General features: G+C 33.2%; 1 pseudogene across 1 annotated transcript; it reads left to right on the plus strand.

Moving 5' to 3' along the window:
• Positions 1-20,465: 20,465 nt before the first annotated feature.
• LOC306669601 (RNA-binding protein EWS-like) lies at positions 20,466-22,405 on the plus strand (annotated as a pseudogene). Its single transcript has 2 exons — positions 20,466-20,873; positions 21,042-22,405. The product of its transcript is annotated as an RNA-binding protein EWS-like (transcript).
• The last annotated feature ends 220 nt before the right edge of the window (positions 22,406-22,625 follow it).

Raw genomic sequence — 22,625 nt, forward strand, 5'->3', positions numbered from 1 at the left:
CAGTAAGCTACAGCACGAAAAATCTCAAATTTAAAAATAAAGTTTATTTGAGAATAAAAAAATGACTACGATGTTTCCCAAAGTAAAAATGTCTAATATGAGAATGTTTGTTTGCCAAATTTTACACAGGTAATATTAAATGTATAGAATACAAAATCTCTTTTATTTATTTGTATGAATTGCCTCACAAACCCCAAGAATGATAATCAGCAGAATTACCCATTTGCCTGAAATTAAATCAAAATAAAAAACATAAACAGTGGGCACTGAATGTATTATACTATATGTCTTAAATTCCTTCAAAGACATTTGGAGTTCTTAGATTGAAAGAGTTAGGGAAATTATTGGCTTAATATCATTTATTAATATTGAAGATCTTGCATTTGCTGAGTGCCAATAGAAACTGGTATATTTTTGAATTTTTTCCATTTGTTAGATGCTACGGCATCACAAATGTTTTCCATATTGTAAGACTATGAATCATGTTGTATGTAATATATTATATGATTCTATTTATATGACATTCTCAAAATGACAAATCAATTGGAATTAAGCAAATATCAATATTAGGTTTAGGTAAAGGGGATCAGATTAATTTTAAAGGAATAGTCATTGAAGTAACAGAACTGCTTTGCATCCTTATTGTATAAGTTGGATATATAAATCTATGCAGGTATTAAAATTCATAGAAATGTACACCATACCAAAGAATTTTAAAATATAATTAAAAGAATGAAAGTAGAAGACATATCAAATGTAGGATAACTTACATAGAAACTAAGGAATATTTTTGTTCTTGAAAATAAGAAGAATTGTGTAAAAATTACAGCCATCTTTGAATATTTGAAAGGCTTTTTCATGTCTTATACAAAATTATTCAAATTAGGAATATTTAACATATTTAAAACCATTATTTATTTTTAAAATATCACTTATCTCAGTATCACACATTTATAATTATCCTATTATTTTCATCCTAAACTCTAATCAAATTTTGTTAATTTAAAAACCAACCACTTAACTATTACAATCAATATTGCACTGATTTTAGATTTTTAAAAAGATCCTTAGGGTTGTTGGCTACATAGAGTAGGTAACAAGAGGAAAGGAAGTGGCTGGATTCTTTTTCTTCTCTCCAGTGTTATAAGTCTGTTCCCATCTAAGTTTATTTAGTGAGTGAGGGCTGCCAAGATCTTTCAGTTTGGAAATTGGAGATACTTAATGCTTGAGCACATGGCTCAACATTAACATTTTAAACTTGGCATAAACCTCAGTCTCAGGGAGAAACAGCTGCTTTGCTAAGCATTGGGGGAAAATGATCATTAAAAAGTTTACAATAAATGGAAAATGTATTCTTCCTGATCATTAGAAAGCTTTGTGGAAAGTTCGAAGTTGAAGCAAAGTCTACCCCCAACTCATTAGATAATACAGTGAAAATGGTATCTGAACAGGAAAATACACACACACACACACACACACACACACACACACACACACACTCACATACACTATTGAGCCTTGTCTTAAAACAGCAATGTGTAATTTAAGTACAATAAATCTTAGTAGGATGTATTTCTGCACCTTCATTTGGAGATGGCCATTCACCAATAGTGGATATTTATTTAAAGGAGGCCTATGTATTGATCACTGGTGCTGGTACCAGCACATTTCATAATGGTCACTTCATGGCACATACTCTGAAGAATTTATCCACCCCCCCAAAAAAAAAAATGATGTCTTTTTTTATATAGCAAGCAAGAAAGGGAAACAAAAATTATTATTCAGGAAAGTAAGAATGACATAAAATAGAAATGAAAATATATTGTTCCCTCACCCAATTTTTCTTTTTCTTTTCCTTTTATTATAGCTTATTTGCTTTAATAGAATTACTTAGAAATGTGATTTATACAATAATCATATAAACAGAAAATAATAAGAAAGAAATAAAATGTTAAAATAATAGTGGCACTTTGAGGACAAGAAATGATGGGATACATCATTTCTTTAGAATCTTAAACTTGATGACCTCATGTTGGTTTCATTAATTACTAAAGTTTTGGCATAACTTTCTATATGTAGTTTATATACATATATGACTTTTTCTGTAATCTTGCTTCTTGAATATCACTTATGATAAGAAACCCTGTGTTAGAAATAAATCTGAGTTTTAATCACTGAGTTCACATTCCATTTTGGCCTTGAGCATCTTACCCCCTAGCAAGCTTTGTTGTAATTATATTATTTTGAGAACCTCAAGCATAGTTCCAGGCAAAGATACTCAGTGGAAAATCAAGGTAATTCCTTCTCAGAAATCAATAGTTCACTTCTCAGTAAGTGGCCTCTTGATGTGTTATCCAATGTTTAATTGATCAGTACTTTTTATAATTAGCATATGTGCCTTAGAAATGACTAGAAGACATTTATATTTGGAATACCTGTTCTGAAATTTTATGCAATAATTAGTTTTGAATATTCGTCACAGTTTTAAAAAGTCCCATTGTAAGAAAGATGAATTATTTCTTATATTTGCCTCAAAAATAGGCATTCAAGGCTAAAACAGAACATGTTCATTGATTAAAAAATTCCACTATAAAGTTTTCACATGAAACAATCTTAACTTTTTTTCTAGAATGAATATTCTTTTACAATAAAAAATTATAAGTTAATTCCCTCGTCATTCAGGTTTGCTTCATTTTGAGAAATAATTTTTATACATATATTCTTTTTTTTAGTGTATTCTTTTAGAAAAAGTAGGCAGCTATGGAGTAACTCTTCCTTTTACTTTCTTCTACATATAATATAAGCAGTAATTCAGGAGATCTGTCCTGGAAAACTAACAGAATCCCATCCTTGTCTTTTTCAGAATTGTACTTCAAGAAAGACAACAGCATACAAAAACTTCCAAAAAGACCAATATGCCAGCATTTTGTTCAAAGGAAGTTACTCGTCCTTTATGCCCCCTGTATATATATAAATTGGTTTGATACATCATCGTGAGTACCTACATATGTTGCAATATTTTGCATGAAGAATGTCTCTCGCTTCCTAATGGGCAGCTTCTATTAGTGAGAACACTGAATGTGAAGCTTTGCTTCATTCATTGAGAAACAACCAGAGTGTTAGCTTACGTTTCCCAATCAGAATTTTGACTTTTAATTTCATACACATTTCCAACATAATCCAACGAAGAGCATTCTTTTATGACTTACTATTTGGTTAAATCTGGGGAAAAAAACATGGCGGGTTTGATAAAATTGAACACAGTGGATAAAAAGGCAATATTCTGCAGTGCTTATATGGATTCCAAATTTTTATGTCATAACTCTTCATAATTAATCAGTACATAGAAATCAGTTAATTTCACAAGGTAACATAAAAGGATAGGTTCTGACTGAGCACAACACATTCAGTCATCAGTTTGCAGAAGGATTTGCATAGTTTCATCTAATGAGAATGGCACCAAAGAAAGAACCAATTATCTCAAAATGACATCAAGAAAACTGCTTAACCATGTAGAACTTTGACTTTGGGATAGTAAGAAACAATCATAATCATTTTTAGTTAATATGAATTATAATATATTTTAGTTAATATTACTGTTAGAATTACACATATCTAAGTTCATAGAGGATATATGTTATACACACAAGTACATAATTTTACAAATATACATATGTGTATATAATTTATATATAGATATATAATTTATAGCTATCTCTCTAAGTAACATCTCAAGGTATTTCCTTAAGATGCTTCATATGATCTCTATGGAATAAAATTTTTCATTCCTATTTTATGGGACAAACTGAAATGCTCTTAATTTGCCCAAAACAAATTTCTCCTTCAACAATTAATGATAGTTCTAACATTTAAGATTGCATTTTGAATTATGGAACTTGTACTAGTAGAGATGTTTTAACACAAATCCTAAACTTGGATTTTACCATTAAATTGTAGAAGGAAATTATCTGATAAAATATTTTTATATTGAGCCTAGAAGTATTCATAATATTTAGAAGATTAAAGGCTTTGCATTCTGGTAATCTTATTTTACATTTTATGCTATTGTATATTACAGGCAAAATGCATACAGGTTACTGATTTATTTAATAAATTTTTTTATAATTTTGGCTAGCTTTTTATCTGCCTCATAGTTAAATCTGCTCATCATGATTCATTGTGTTTCTCCTTGAATAATTATACAATATAAATTTGGAATACCTAATCCAAATGTTTGATCATATGGATTTCAAAACATTTTTAGCATTCACTTAATATATATAAAAAGCATTTAATAGTAAAATGATTATCTGTATTGATTTAAATAATTTCTGAAAAATCAGAAATATAATCTTTGCTACAAAATTTGTATGAATGACTACTATCAAAAACTATATTATGAGTTCAGATTTAATATTTGATCGAGCATGTAAAATAAATGACTTATTGTATAAAACAATTAATTTCTCTTCACAGATATTTATGTGTAAATTAAATATTTCATACATTCATTAATTTTATAATTTTAGAAACCAGCGATTCTGAGGTGCACTAATCAACTTTTCCATTTGTGTGAAAGCTAATTCTTTAATGGACAGTAATAATTTTCTCTGTCTAATGAGTCATCACACATGCCCTGCATATTGAATATTTAAAATAGCCTTTTTATTTTTATCATCATTAACAATACTGGATTGTGTCTTTTAGCATAAAAATTTTGATGTCTTGAATTAGATGTGAAATCCCTTCTCTTTATTTTAGCTAGTATATTAAACATTAACATGATTCTGTCCTTTCAGAGGCTAGCCATTGCTTCATGATTCATGGTCTTCTGAAAGTGCCCTTGTTTGTTTTTTATTAATTTTCATCAAAGGCCTGTTAACGTCATGCAAATGGGACCAACTTCTGAGATGGACTGATAGGGTGACATATTTAATGGCATTTGTATATGAATGCAATAAAGCAAAATTAATTCATTCCAAATACAAGCAGAGTACATATACTTGTTTGTGCACTGGGAAATATTGTATTTTATAACTGAGAAGCAAAGCTACTGGGAAAACTTAGACCAGAAATGAAAAAAACAAAGTGCTTTTTAAACTTGGAATATAGTCCCATATTCAATCATTTTATGGGAAATATAAAAGAAACAAATTCTCAAAAAGAAAAAAGTAAGATTGTTTATCCCCTAGGAAAAATATTATTTATAAATAATCAAGTGAAATGAATTATGAAAGGTAATTAATATAAGCTCATGACATAAAAATACTTCCTTTTCAATTAAAGGATATTTCCCTTTCAATGCATTTTCCAATGCATATTAAGGAATCTGAATGTATTATAGAATCATCAAACCTTTGAAATAATTATTTAATTCTCAATTGATATGAAGTGCATTACAATGTTATTTTTTCTTCAGGTAAAACATCAAGTAGCAAAGAAAAGGAAAAGGAGGCATTTCCTTTTTAAGAAAACTGAAGTCTTAAATGTCAAAAAAAAAAAAAAAAAAAAAAAAGGTATTCCAGGATATGTAACAGTTGAGTGAACATTTTGAAATGAAAATGATTGGCAGACAAAACCAATCCAAGGGTTAGAGGTGGAGTGACAAGTATTTAAAAACAAATTTATTTCTCTGGGAGTTGTAGCAACTTACCATTAACTGGCTTAGTGATATCTCCATATTAATATAATTGTCAAACAAATTCCATTTTCTACTACCTGAATTTTTATCTTGTTCATTACATATATTTGTTGCACCATAATCAATTATTATGATGGTTATTGATAATTTTATGCTTGATAAACTTTCTATTAAAATAACCAAAGATTAAAACAAACAACAACTGTCCATTTGAGAAAAACTGATCCCATTATAACTAATATGGTAAAGTTTATCACACGGACTTCTTAACATCTTATCAATAGTGAATACTTGCTACTCATAATTATGAAGTTTCAGGTATAATTTAAGACTTTTGTTTAAACAGCTTAGTCTGCAGTACTGAAAAATGAGTAATCTGTTTGTTGGCCATAAAAAAGCTTAATTTTTGAACTTTTTGAGAAGAATCAGAGCCATTTTCTGCATTTCAGTAAGTCTATTGGGTCCAGGAAATATTCACTTTATCATAAATTATCCTCATCCTATAATTCTACAGCATTCCATAGATACTTTTCTAAGTAGAAGAAACAATTACTAGCTTTAAATTTTGCATAAGACATAATTTTACTCATTTCCTCTAACTCCTCCATAAGCTCCTCACTACACTCTTTCACAGTAGGACATAAGGAGATTGTCCACAAACCATATTCATTAGTAGATTTTGCTCACTGAGATGTCTTTGAGAATATTTTGAGTACCAGTTCTCAACTCTAAGTCTCCCATCAACCAATTTAGTGTGTAGAAGATGGGGAGGGAAGATGGTAATAACAATTTTCTCATACATATCTTATAATGTAGTTTGTATGATTCTTATCATATGTTAATTACTTGAAAGAGGAATTTGCCCAGTATGCCTATGTCCTTCAGTCAGCATTTGCAACTTAGTTACATTAATGCTTCTCTTTTCTCCATATAAAAACACTTTCTACCTGAACACTTAAAATTAAAAATTTATTTTAATGCATAATTAACTCTTAAAAAAAAATCCTAGAATACATTTGTCACTATGTGATAAAACAAAGAAAAAATTATTTATATTTAAACCTTTTAAACAGTCTTAAAAGTGATACAAAAAATTCATATTAGTCCTTAGGATATCTTATATTAGAGAAAATTAATTTGGTGCCATATAAATTAATAGCATACTTATAATCTACCAAAGTGTGTTTGTTTATATTACACTTAACAACCCTCTCCTTTAATATGTGCACAGAGATCAACACAATTGTAACAAATCCCTCAAAATATTTATTTTTATTTTCCAGTTCTATAGGATCAATAAACTAAGCTCTGCAAACCAACTGTTCATCTTAGCAAATGAAAGTTTATTTAAACAAGGCCATGCCCATTCATTTATCTATTTTCTGTGGCTGCTTTGCTGCTATAAAAATAAAGTGATTGCAATAGACATTGTGTGGTCTATAAACCCTAAAATATTTACTACAGGCCTTTTAAGAAAAACTTTGCCAGGAACAACATAAAAGTCTTATTTGATGGCACTTCTAAAATAATTTATGCAACAATACATGTTGATTTTCTACTCAGCTTGCTGTGTTAGGAGCAACTTCTCCCAGAATAACTGCAACAAATCTCTTAGGATTTTGACTGGTTAGTACCCCTTTTTTAAGTATTCTGTTAATCCCATCTTCTGAAGTTCTTCTTCCAAACACCCAGGTATATAAAATCAAATAATTAACTGTGAGCATTTGTTCACTAAAGTGATGTATACTTGAAGACTGAAATTGTCATATCAAAAACATAATTTAAACTATGTAAAATATTGAACAAGTGAAGAGAAAAAACCTTATGAACAAAGTATAAGTGAAAAGATACCTGAAAAAAGCAGAAAAAAAAGAGATATGTAGGACAAAATAAGAGATGTTTTCCTTTGAGTCTGCTAAATTACTCAAGTTTTCTGAGTCCAATAAATTTTATTCAGAAATATGTGAAAGTACTACATCTATAAAATTAGTTTGAAATTATGACAAAATAAAATTGGGTAATAAAGATGTGTTTTGATAACTTAAAATACAATTGTAAAATATAAATAAACCAGGGAGCTAAAGCCAATAAAATATAACAAAAGAAAGAATGAAAGACATTTTCAAGACACCATGTCCTCATAAATGTATAATATACATAATATTTGTTTGTAAAACGTAAGATCAAACTACAACTAAACCGTAGAAGCAATGGCTCTGGAGAAAGAGGAACTACTTAAGGAAGCAATGAAGAGGAGTCTTAGTATGACATCTGTGGTTAACATCAAAAAAGCTACCAAATTTGAACATGAAGATAAAGGACCCCATGAATAAAAAATATATAACAAGAAGTTGCATTAGAATGTTTAGTGTGGAAGAACTCAAAAAAAGGTTATAAGAAGATGACGGAAGGGATAATGCAAAGCGAGGCCAAAGTCAATGTGTAATTCCATGAAAAAAAATTCTAAGAAAAGAAACACAATCATAGCAAATAACTTAAAAGTTTCCATAATCAAAATAATGTATAAAATGAATGTCAAATCTGAAAATCAAGTACGAAGTGACCTAATAGAGCTTGAAGAAATATATTCAAACTTGGCAGTAAAATGTTGCCATTGAAAGAAATTTGTAGGAGATATGAAGAAAAAAATATTAATTCAGGCTGTCCTAGCCTAACAGGCAGTTATTCTTCACAATTTGGAGGCCAAGAAAAGCAACATCAAGCAACCAGCAGATTCGGTGTTTGGTGACAGTAGTTTTGCTGGTTACCAGATGGCATCCTTCTTTCAGAATTCTCATGTGGTGGAGAGAAACTTTCTGTTCTTCCTTTAATAAAAGGGTGAAGACCCCAATTTCATGTCCTAATCTAGTATTAATTATTAATTATTGCCTCCAAAATCTTCAACTCCAGAAACCCTCACATCGGTGTTTAGTGTTCAACATAAATATTTTGCAGTGGATATAAACATTCAATTCACAGCAGGAAGAAAATATGATACACATGTTAACAGATTTAAGACTTGACATAAACAGTGAATGGCTGATGAATCAGTAGGGAAAAAAGTAAAAACTTCCAAAATTTACAAAGGTATTCAATAGAGAAATTAAAAATAGTGAAATGACTACTGGGAGAAAAATGTTATCGGCATGTGAATGAATGATGATAACTGACATAAACTTATCTTTCAAAGGATAGTGTCAGTAGATAATAGCAAAGATTGATAAAAGTAAATAAGTTAATAGAAACATATTAATTTGAAGTGCGAAGATACCCAATCAGAAGATTGACTTGCTGATTTTCTTACTTGGTCTCTATTCCTTCTCCTGTACTGTCTTCTCTCCTTTTTTGAACTTTTAAGTGTTATAATTTTGAGGCTGGGGACCTTTTGTTATCTTTCCTCACCTGCTCTTATTTAACAGCCACATAAATTACCAGTGCTTTAGATGTGACGTATGCACTGGTGACATGAGAAAGTGCATTTCTCATCTTTTAAATCTTTTAAATACCTTCTAATCTTTTAAATACCATCGACTCTGGATCTCCACCTGATATCTTGCAAATTTACATTGCAAGAACATGGGGATTAGTCATGATTTCTCCTCCCTATTCTCTAACACCATTTAATCTATCCATAAATACTGAGTGTTTACCCAGAAAAGAATGTCTTTACTCTGACCTCTCCCTCTACCCTAGGCAAGACAATATCATCTCTCATATTGACTTCTTTAAGTATCACCTAATCTTTTAAAGTCATTGAGAGAATCATGGCACACATCACCCAACAGCCCTGCATAATGTCTTATAGTTCCATTTGGGTCTAACAAAATACAAGCTGCTTACAGTGACCTGGCTTCCTAGTGTCACCTTACCTCTCTCTAACCATAGAAGCAGACAGACATTCTGCCATTTCTTTAGTCACACTGCTCTCCTCTAGTCACTTGCTTTTAATGTATTAGTTCAAATTCACCAGTATTTTTGTCTGTTAATTTTTTTCAAATTCTTTGTTTCAGTTTAGTTTAGTTTTGTTTGCCTGACCTCCCTGAAATCTAAAATATCCCTGGACAAATACCTGGAGTTCCTGATTTAAACTCACCTCTGGTGCAGACTTCTCTTCGTTACCACATCTGCTTTGGTCGGTTCACGGCACCCCTATCTGCCCAAATCCCTGCCAATATCCTTCATAGCACTTAAGATGTTGAAACTTGTATTTATGTTATTGTGTGTGTGTTTTATTAATATCTGTTACTCTTGCTCAAAATTAAGCTCTGTGAGCATAAGAATTCATATACCAACTTTCATTAGCTCTATATACCACATTTCTTTTTTAGTCTGGCACATATTATACCATCATTATGCTTTTGTTTTCTAAGAATATACACCATTGCAAGCACTCATTGGTAATTTATTGATTTTATATACCTAAGGAAGAAAATCAGATTGATATACAGAGTTTCCTGATATCTTCTGTTTATGTTTATACTCTGTTCCCTATTAGAGAAGATAATCTGTAAATAGTAAAATTGTAACAAATCTTATTGGTTAAAAAAAAAAAGGAGAGTGCCAAGGCCAAATTGTTCAATCTACCTAATGGAAAAATTAATTTAGTAACATGCATCTAAGTACAGTTGTATATTTAGAGCCACAAATGTTGTCTTTTATCAAATACATATTGTTACATACAATAAGTATTGATTTAACACTGAAAAACAAAAATTATCCATGAAATGTATGTGCAACAATATACAGCTACTAATGGAACTGTTTTGGTGATTAAATATTCAGTGAGAAAGATGAAATATAGATGATTATTTTGGAGTTCATTAACTGTAGAAGAAAGTCAGTTAGTGAGATAAGGGACCCTCTTGTTTCCACTGGTTTCATCTTAGTTACATAAAATAACATATAGTGTGGTATTGTCACCAATAATTTAGTAGTAGATGGAAATTTTGATTAATAAACAAAAAGGGGATACCTATCTGTTATGGCTTAGATATGAGGCATGCTCTAAAAGCTTATGTGTGATAGAATGCAAGAATTTTCAGAAATGAAATGATTAGATTAGGGGATATTTAACCTAATCAGTGAATTAATCCACAGGTGTGAATTAACAGTGTGTTAACTATAGGTAGGTAGAATATAGCTGAAGGAAGGAGGTGACCAGAGGTGCATCTTTGGATTTTATATTTTGTTCCTGGTGAGCAAAATTCTCTCTGCTTCCAGGTTGCCAGGTCCTGAGCCGTTTTCCTCCACTACACCCTTCCATCCTGGTGTTCGGCCTCGCCTCAGACCCACAGCCCTGCAGTCAGATTGAACCTCTGATAGGAGGAGCCAAAAACACTTTTCCTCCTTTAAAGTTGATATTGTCAGGTCTTTTGGTCACAACAATGCAAACGCTGACAAAATAACTATCTGTTGGTGAACTCAAGAATATTTCAGAAAAGCACATTCAAACTGGGTTTTAAATAATGAATAGGAGCTTGCCAGAAGGGAAAAAAAAAAAAACAAAAAAACAAAAACAAAAAAAAACAAAAAACAGAATAGAATTCTAAAAAAGGAGAGAGAGCATTATATATAAATAGAGGAAAGAAATAGATCAAATTAAAAAGATACAAAATAAAAGGGACTGGCAATTTGGTTCAGTCACCCTTACCAAACCAAACTAAACCAAACCAAACCAAACAAAACAAAACTGTGGCACCGTTCATTTTTTCTACATTGCATTTTGCATTGCCAATTTTAGTATCAACGTTAACAACACATCAAAACCAGTTTCTTATTTCCTATTTCTTTCTAATGAAAAATTATGATGACAACATAAATGCTCTTTCAACGTAATATAGAAATAACCTCTAAGGAAACTATCTATTATTTGAAGAAAATTTACAAATTGTAGCTCTTTTCATATATTTATATTGTTCAAACAGTTCCTATTGTTGAAAGAAGACATCAATAGATATCTTTAGAATAATATGTAAGTAAATAAACTTGGCACTCAATTTCATGTATTTATTTGAAAATAATAAATGATAATTATTTTTAAATGACTATAAACCAGATATGCAATAACCTCTGGACATATGAAGTTATATCCTGATACCAATCCTAGGTTGAAAGTGTTATCCCTAGAAAATTCGTTTAATACACTGAATTTATGGGTCACCCTAGTTTAACAGCACAGTTTACAGTAGAACATCAGTTGCTTACCCTCAATGTAACAACCTTACATTGTTACTGGGAGGCTGTGCCCTGCTGGTCCCATACAGTATTGCAAAAAGTATCATACTGCATATTGCTAGCCTGTGAAAAGATCAAAACTGAAAATTAGAAGTGTGATTTCTGCTGACTGTGTACCACTTTTGTACCATCATAATATCAAAATTTTGCAAGTTGAATTATTTGAAGTTGGGGACTCTCTGTGTAAAATATGTTAATTATGGATAGTGTGTGTGTTATAGCATATGTTATGTAGATGTTATATTTTTATCCATGCTATAATTCTGATATAATTCCAACACAGTTATTAATGCTTTATTATTATTTTTCATGATGTTTTATTCTTCTCAATGTAATATAAAAATTTTAAGCACTTCCATTCAAAATGAAATGAATTTGGCACTTCCCCATGGCTAACCAACCTCCATAGGTTCTGGTTTAAACAGTCAAGTACTTTCTCAAAATAACAAAAACAAATGCTTTTCTTTATCATTAACTTTGCAAAGCCTACTGACTTTTGTGAAATCACTGCAGCTAGGCTCAAATGGTGTATGAAATGAAAATTTCCTGCCTAGTCACTGCACATAGGAAACATCATGACAATGTCTTGCAATCAATGTTCTACTCAGTTATTTTTCGTAATGCTGAGGTCATAGAGTAAAGCAAACTTACTGAGGAAGAGAAAAAGGGCCATCGGAAAACTTTTGTCAAGTGTCATTTTGATTTTCTCCTTTTTATATATACACTTAATTGGAGATGTTAGATCCGCTTGAAATAAAATGTCATTTTCAATTGAGTCAAAGATGCTCTAATCCAAAGTATCAAATATGAACCATAAATATATATATATATAGATTGTCTTTAATTGGTGAGCACCAGCTACAATCGTTACGCGTGAGTTTGCACCTCTCTAACCTGGAAAAGGTTCTGTCCTAATGTGCCTTTTGCACATTCATAATGGCAGTTTCAGAAAGTAGGTATTTTTCCTGACATATTGGTGTTGCTATTTATGCTAAACGACATGCTGGTAAAAAGTGGATACAAACTGACTTGGTTTATTAAGAGACATGACAACAGCTATAGACACAAAGCACAGAACATAAACTCCCACATAAAAGTGTTTCTATTTCCTCTTGTGGTACTCATTTTATTTTCCTTTCATCCATATAACTAGAACCCATTGATATATAGCAGAAGAGATATCATATTACATTTTTAAAATGTGCCTTTCAAAGAAAACATAGACATGCCATATATTCATTCTTGTGCTTGCAATTTTTTTTTTGAATTGAATTTACTCTATTTCCAAAGCATTTAGAGAGAGTTCATTTTGCCTTTTCTAAACAGACTATGTTGGGTACAGGAGTCACAGAATAGGACATTCATTCAGTAAACAGAAATTCATTGAAAACTTCATCTATTTTACTCAGCATTTTATACACCACCAAAAGTTAGAACAAGTGGTATTAACCACTACTTTAATATTATTCTTTTCCTTTTTTTGCTTTTGAAAATAAACAGGAAGGAAAGGTGAACTTTATTCTATTTACTCATGAAGGGCTTTTTTGTTCGTTTAATTTTCCTTTTATTATTTTACTATGTGTGCCCAGAATCAAGGATAAAGACATGGGTAATCCAGAATTGCTGATTTGATTTTATTAGAAAGGGACTAGTTGTAGGACTGTAGCTTGGAATTCAGAAATGAATTGAGTATGTGAATTGTGACTGATTTCTTAGACAAGCTGCAAATGCCTATTTTGTGATTCAGCTCATTAGTTCTGAAAACACTAGAATCAGAATCGTCAAATGGGACTTGAATTTCTGACTTTGTACTTAACTGGATAACTTTTCATGACTCAGTTGTTCTCTGTGGAGTTGCACTATTTTCATTCCTACAATGATCAAATATAAACACATTCTTTCAATTGGAACATACTTCATACATGATATTAGTTTCTTAGGACTTCCAAAAAACAACTCACAAGCCATATTAAAACAATACAAATTTATTGTCTCATAGTTCTGGAGACTAAAGGAAAACATCAAGGTGTCAGCAGGGCTGTGGAGCCTCTAAGGTTTGTAGAGGAGTCCTTCTTTGCTCTTCCTTGCTTGTTGCAATCTTTTGCCTTCCTCAAATTCCAGATACATCACTCTAATCCTTCTTTTTTGAGTGGCATTCCATTTATGTCTCTCTGTCTTCACATGACCATGTATCAGAAAAACACAAATTATATTGCATTAGGGCCTCGTTATACAAGAGTATGAGTTCAATTTATCACATTACAATTACACTCATTCTATTTGTAAATATGGTCACATTCTTAGGGTAAGGACTTCAAAATAACTTTTTGGAGGAACATAGCATAAAGTTTTCAATACTATACTGGTTAGCAGTACAAAAATTCTGATAATTTATGGATAAAATTGACCTATTTTTTTTTACCAGAAAACACACACACACGCACACACAGAGAGAGAGAGAAAGAGAGAGAGAGAGAGAGAGAGAGAGAGAGAGACAAGACGTAGATTTACTCAGAGCAAAGCAAAATATTGAAAGTTAAATGACACAGTTTGTTTTCATGTCCTACATCTCCATTAGTTAACTGATGAATCTATGCTTATCCTACACTGATTTAAACAACAAGTAAAAATTGCTAGGAAATTTATATTTTACTATGTATGTTGTATCTCCTTTACCTCATTTTAGTCAAACAATGGTCCTGTGAAACATTCATAGAATAATTTTCACATAAAGAGACTGAAATCTGTCCAACATTTAAAAACACAAATGACACCATGAAAACTACAACTTCTTCAACTCCAAGTATAATCATCTTTTCATTAGAACTCCAACTTAGTTTATTTTCATTCCAAACACACTCTCTGCTGTCTCTTGTTCCCTGTGATTTAATTATCAACCTCATATTGTTGATTGGTGACTTTTTAAAAATATTTTGAACAAATGGTGCTATGACAATTGGTTATCCCTAGGTAGAAGAATGGAATTAGTTGCCTGTCTCCCACCCCATACAAAAGCCAAATCAAAGTGGATCAAAGACGCAGGAGTTATCAGAAACTTTGCAACTGCTAGAAGAAAATATATATGATCAACACCATGGCATATTGAAACCAGCACCAACTTCCTTAACAAGACCCCCTACAGTATAAGAAATATAACCAAGAATCAATAGGTGGGATGCCATCAAATTAGAAAGCTTCTGCACAGCAAAGGAAAAAATTATGAGTTTGAAAAGAGTCTACAGAATGGAAGAAGATCTTTGTTTGCTACTCCTCTGACAGAGTATTAATACTCAGAATATATAAAAAACTGAAAAAACTTAACGCACACACAAACACAGAAAGCACTCAGTCAATAAATGAACAAAAAACAAAATAACTAAACAGATTTTTCTCTAAAGAAGAAATAAAAATGGCGAACAAAAATTTTTTAAAAAATGTTCAACATTCCTAGCAATCCAGGAAATGCAAGTCAAAACTGCATTGAGATTTTATCTCACTCTTGTTAGAATGGAAATTATCAAGAATACAAATAATAAAGGCTGATAAGAATGTGGATAAGAAGGTATTCTGGTAATACCACAAATATGTACAACCACTCTGGAAAGCAATATGGAGATTCCTCAAAAAATTAGTAATGGAATCACTATGTGGCCCAGTTATAACACTCCTGGGTATTTATCCAAAAAAATTAAAATCAGCATACTATAGTGATACAGACACATCAGTGTTTATAGCAACACAACTCATAATAGCCAAGTTATAGAACTAGCCCAGACACCCATCAACAGTTGCATGGATAAAGAAAATGCAGCATATGTACACAATGGAGTTCTACAGCTATAAAGAGTGAAATTATGACATTTACTGGTAAATGAATGGAACTGGTAACATCATGCTCAGTGAAATAAGCCAGACTCAGGAAGTCAAGGGTTGAATATTTTCTCTCATGTAGAGAAACTAGAGCAAAGTAAAGAAAAAAAGAAGTATCGTGAGGATACCAAAATTTAATAAAAATTAAAGGGAGATCAGTGAAGTGGAGGAGGGTGATAGATTGGGAAGGAGGAGGAATGTGAAAAGAGAAAGAATGCTGGATAAAACTGACAAGATTATGTTTTGTACCTATACGAATGTACCACAGTGAATTTGTATAGGATAAAGTATGACTATAAAGCACCAATTAAAAATAAATAAATAATTTAAAAGAAGACAAGTAGGGGAAAGGAAATGAAGGAAGGAGCAGAGAGAAACAGGAAGTGCTGCTGACTAAAATGGAGCACATTATATTCCATGCATATATAATTATGTCAAAATGAATCTCAATATTATGTCTAGCTATAATGTACCAATTAAAACTTCTAAAAATTATTGGATTTCACGCCTTTACTTTCAAAGCCTCATGAGAAGTCATGTTAAATGACCTACAGCCAGTAAAATGGAATGTGTAAAAATAGATGATTTTTGTAATCTTTCTTCCATCTCCATTTTGATGCTTGTTAACACCATCACTAAGCACCTACTTATTCAGAACAGAAACTTTAGAATCATCCTTGATTTCTCTTTTTCCTGTGATCATTCCACAATGAAACAATGACCACATTTTGTCATGGATCTTCTTTTGATCTACAGGAACTTATGCATTTGTCAACTGAATACTTACCTACACCATTGAAATGGTCAACTGAATTAATTATTGATGATATTTTTTCCTCTCTGATATACATGGTATAATCCAGTATCAACTGAGTCCTCTGATTAAGCTATACTGCTGTATTTCATATTTGAAAAATATAGACATAAATATTATATTCAATACAATATTCAGATTTCCTTAGTAAGGAAGGAAGCATAGGCCAAATAAGGTGGTGCATACCTATAATCCCAGCTACCTGGGAAGCTGAGGTAGGAGGATGGAAATTCTAGGCATGTCTGGGTAGCAAGACATGCTTCAAAATAAAGAAAATAAATTAAAGAAAAGGTCTGGTATGTAGCTAGTGATAGAGCACTGGGGTGAATCCCCAGTATTAGGGGGGAAAAAAAGGAAACAAATTTTATATAAACTAGGTTATATTTTATCTTTTCTCTATCTCTTGTAGCTTTGTTACCCTTGTATCACCTTTTGCCAACTAAACCTAGGCTCTGGTTGGTGCAAATGAATACTATTTTCCAAATGGATATTAGTTTATAATAATTTTATGTTGGCATTTACTGTTTCAGACAATACTCTTAGCAATTTAAATATAGCAATATAGATTTATCATCTCAACACCTCTTTGAAGTAACCATTAATATTTTTTAATTCATAGATTTGGAAACTATAGTTTGTAGAGGTTAAGTAATTTGTCCATGGACACACAGCAACAAAGTCTTAGACTGAGGGTTTGGACTTAGGTTGCTTCCAGAGCCCAGTCTTTCAAACCACCTTACTAAGATTTTTTACAGTACTATTGTTTATGTGACATTTTTGGCATCAATATTATTCTTCATTCCATTTGTCAATCCCCACAAGGTCTCTCTAGAAAACTCTTTCCTGTTTTTCAAAAACTGTACCAATTGCATTCCCTTTTCCAGCTCAACTTCTTCATACAGAAATATATATATATATAATTTCTCTCTGATCTCAGATTATGTGAAAAATTATAATAGTTTATACAACTATGACATGAATTTTTCAGAATGTTGATATTTCAAATATTTCATCAAATATTCCTTTCCATTTTCTGACCACATGTCTAAATAATGGAGATCATAGAAATATCACAAATGTGTTATGTTGTAGATTAAATATTAATGTACATTTTTTCCCTCTTCTACTAAGGACATTCTTTGAAATAAAAATTCTATTCTATTCTATAAAAATACTAAATAAGATCTCAAAATTCAGTAGTTGATTTTATTTGAGAAGTTAAACTTTATTCTTCATGGTAGATAAGGACCTATACTCCATACGCTTACAGGGAGTAAAATTATGCTCTCATTCATGAAGTGCTGTGAAGGAAAGATTTTAAGATTAAGTGGAATGTTGACAAAGAAGTGGTGCACATATTTGCATATATCTGAAAAATTAGCTTTTGGTAAGTGGTATTTAATTTACCATCTTTGAGATATAATATATTAATTAGAAAACTTTAATATTACTTTACTATTATAATAATGTGACACAGTTCCTTTTCTTTTCAAATATTTATTTCATAATAAAATAGCTGTAACACTTTGATTTGCCTACCTCACACACGGTAGAAATAAATATGTCTATATTCATTATGAAAACACAGCATGACCTTTCAGTACACAGTACGCCAATCTAAGCTAAAATTACTGAATTGTTCTGGGATTTGGGAATTTTCTATCTATGACCTTTGAATTGAATAAAAATGAATCCATTTTTCTGCATGTCAACATACTCAATTGTGAACTTCAGATAACAGTGATGCAAAATCTTACTTAATCCTTTGAACTAAAGGCCAAGATAGATTTTAGAATTTTAAACCACTTGGAAGACATCAAATATTATTTCTTTTTTAGAAGCATGAAATGTCTCAAGCAAGGCCATCACATCTTGGTCTATACAGCTACTTGGAGACCTCTTTTTAATAATGAATGATGTACAATTGCTCTAGTAGCTCATCTTCAGTTTACTATACAAATCTTGAAGTAAAGAAAAATTGTTTGATTATCATTCTCCAAATTTTATAACATCATTTTAGGCAGAATGTGAAAAATGCTATCACTATATGCTGATAATGACTTCAGAAATTTTCATAATACACTCTGTGGCTCCAGTTCCCTCGATATTTAATAGAAACAATAGGAAATAATATATTGGAAAAAGACCTCCTCCTATCTCTCAAAATAGAACATCACAGTAAGTGATTGTCATCTCTTCACCAATATTCATGTTCTCTTCTACATATTTTCCAGCTTTTTGTCAATTGTTTGTGAACACATGATAAAGCTTTAGGCAATGGGATGAGATACGATATGATATGCATCAACTCGTGACCTGAACTGTGAAACCCTCTTTGGTGCTGTTTCATATTCTTTTCTACTTTCAGCTGGAATGGTGACCTTGAAATCTATGTGCTAAATAAGTCAGCACTTCCATTGGCCTAGATGCCCTAAGAGAACATAGAGAAGAAATTTCTGCCAAATTAATTATCTCACTTTTTTTATGTTCCTCCTGTCCTATATAGTTTTTATACTGCACCCCAAAAAAGTCTTTATATTTTCATAATTTTATTACAGTATAGGAAATGACCTAACTAAAAATTTATTCAAAAAACATGCAAAGATCTTATTTTGATGGCTCATTCATTTCCTTGAATGCTTTGTGCTTATAAAGTAGTATGGACTTAGTGAGTCCAGTTGTGCATTTATTTATTATTTTTTAGTTTTTTGATACTAGAGATTGAACTCAGGGGCACTTTGCTACTGAGCTACCTCCCCAACACCTTTTATTTTTTTTATTTTGAGATGGTCTTATTAAGTTGCTTAGGGTCTCGCTAAGTTGCTGAGGCTTTCCTCAAACTTGTGGTCCTCCTGCCTCAGCCTCCTGAGTTTCTGGGACTAGGGGCTTGCACCATCATGCCCAACTTAGCATTTATCTGAAGTGTTTGTTTCACTTGATTATTGAATGAGTATATGATCTTCAGGTACATACTTTGGCATGACTTCTAGTTTTCAAAATCTCAGCATTAAAATTCACACATTCTTCTCTATTTAGGCATACCTCAGACCCATTTTTAAGATTGTAGAATTAAGGTTTTCTTAGAGTAATTATGTGTTCATCCAACAGAAATCAAAGATCTTTCTAAATTTCAAAGCAGTTCCTCTAAAACTAATAACATTTTGGAGAAAATATCATCTTAGGGTAAACAGCATTTCCCTAATTTCTTTGTCTCATCCTTCTGGGTTTTGATGAGAATAAATTGCCTAAACATTGAATTCCAATTTTCTGGGCAGGATTTTGAGTTCTCCTATCACTGAAATATAACATTTGATCTAAGCCAAATTTGGTTTTCACCTGACAGACAAATTATTGTCACTCTATCAATAACATCCTATCCAAAACTTGTGTAACATGAGTATAGGGTTAGCTGTCTTGATATTGATGAATTGTGATGACTCTCTGCTGCTAATAAGGAAAAAACAATAAATGATAACCTGTATGCTCTGAGATTCATGTGAGTAGTACACACTTAACTGTCCTATAAATTTTTTATAGTAACTTAATGTAATCCCACCTACTTTACATACTACTAATTATAACAACCAAAATACATATTGTTTCCTTACAATGTGTCAGTTATATGCTCAGTATGTACATGAAGCATATTCTTTGGTATTCTTAATAACCCTATGAGTTGTATACTATAATTATCCCAACTTTCTGGGAAAGCAAAGGAGACAGTGATAGGCTAATAATTCTTATTATTTCAACAGCCAAGGGCTAGACTGAGCTGTCATCCATATTTAGAAAACATTACCTCATACAAACTTTTTGTCAGGACATTATATTGGTCTATTAAGTTGTCTAATCATATCAGGATATTTGTTCACAATATGCTGCAGAGAATGAGGAGAAGGAGAGAAAATGGTGTTGACGGATTACAGTAACTATAGCCAAGCTGCAGCCCAGCAGGGCTACAGTGCTTACCCTGCCCAGCCAATTCAAGGACATGCACAAATCACCCAGGTATATGGGCAACAATATGGAACTTAAGGACAGCCTACCGATGTCAGCGATACCCAGGTTCAGACCACTGCCACCTATGGGCAGACCATGTACACAACTTCTTATGGACAACCTCCCACAGTTATACTACCCCAACTGCCCCACAGGTATACAGCAGCCTGTCTAAGGGTATGGCACTGGTGCTTATGACATCACCTCTGCTACTGTCACCATCACCCAGGCCTCCTGTGCAGGCCAGTCTGCGTATGGCACTCAGGCTGCTTACCCTGGCTATGGGCAGCAGCCCGCAGCCACCGCACCTGCAAGACCGCTGGATGGTAACAAGCCCGCTGAGACTAGTCAACCTCAGTCTAGCACAGGGGGTTATAACCAGTCCGTCTGAGGATACAGACAGAGTAACTACAGTTATCCCCAGGTTCCTGGGAGCTACCCCATGCAGTCATTTATTGCACCTCCTTCCTATCCTCCTACCAGCTATTCCTCTACACAGCCGACTAATTATGATCAGAGCAGTTACTCTCAGCAGAACACCTATGGGCAGTGGAGCAGCTATGGACAACAAAGTAGCTATGGTCAACAAAGCAGCTATGGGCAGCAGCCTCCCACTAGTTACCCCACCCCCGAGACTGGATCCTACCACCAGGCTCCAGGTCACGTAGATAACAGAGCAGCAGATAAGGGCAGCAGAGTTCATTCTGACAGGACCACCCCAGTAGCATGGGTGTTTATGCACAGGAGTCTGGAGGATTTTCCAGACTAGGAAAGAACCAGAGCATGAGTGAGTGACACTGATAACCGGAGCAGGGCAAGAGGGGGATTTGATCATGGAGGAATGAGCAGAGGTGGGCAGGGAGGAGGACACAGTGGAATTGGTCCTGGAGAACAAGGTGATGTCCGTAAGCCTGGTGGACACATGGATGAAGGACCAGATCTTGATCTAGGCCCTCTAGTAGATCCTGACAAAGGTCCCAACAACAGTGCAGTTTATGTGCAAGAATTAAATGACAATGTGACTCCTGATGATCTGGCAGACTTCTTTAAGCAGTGTGGGGTTGTGGGGTTGTTAAGATGAACAAGAGAACTGGGCAACCCATGATCCACATCTACCTGGACAAGGAAACAGGAAAGCCCGAAGGTGATGCCACAGTGTCCTATGAAGATCTGCCAACCGGCCAGGGTTGCTGTGGAGTGGTTTGATGGAAAGAATTTTCAAGGAAGCAAACTAAAAGTCTCTCTTGCTCCAAAGAAGCCGCCAATGAACAACATGCTAGGTAGCATGCCACCTCAAGAGGGCAGAGGGATGCCACCACTACTTCATAGAGGTCCAGGTGGCCCAGAAGGTCCTGGGGGACCCATGGGTCACATGGGAGGCAGTGGAGGAGACAGAGGAGGCTTCCCACAAGAGGGTCACAGGGTTCCCAAGGGAATCCCTCTGGAGGAGGAAACGTCCAGCACTGAGCAGAGGACTGGCAATATCCCATCTGGGTTGTGGAACCCAGAACGTTGCCTGGAGAAGAGAATGCAACCAGTGTAAGGCACCGAAGCCTGAGGGCTTTCTCCCACCACCTTCGCACACCCGGGTGGTGATCATGGCAGAGGTGGCCCTGAAGGCATGCGGGGCACAAGAGGTGACCTCATGGACCGCAGCGGTCCCAGGGGAATGTTTAGAGGTGGCTGTGGTGGAGACAGAGGTGGTTTCCATGGTGACGGTGGCATGGACTGAAGTGGCTTTGGTGAAGGAATACAAGGTGGTATTGATGGAACAGATGGGAGGAAGAAGAGCCAGAAAAATGGATAAAGGTGAGCACCCTCAGGAACGCAGAGATTGGCCCTACTAGACACTCAGAGTGTTCAGAGCTGCGTTGACAACCAGATTTCTTTTTTAAGCCAAAATTTTTTTTTTAATTTACAATTCCATATTTATAATGTTGACCACAACCTTATGGTTATTCCTTGTCTGTACTTTAGTATTTTTCACCATTTGTGAAGAAGCATTAAAACAAATTAAATGGTAGTGTGCTGAGTTTTGTTTTTTTTCCTTCTTTTAAAAATGGTTGT

This window comes from Sciurus vulgaris, assembly GCF_902686455.1.
Source record: "Sciurus vulgaris genome assembly, chromosome: 9".
Classification (NCBI taxonomy): domain Eukaryota; kingdom Metazoa; phylum Chordata; class Mammalia; order Rodentia; family Sciuridae; genus Sciurus; species Sciurus vulgaris.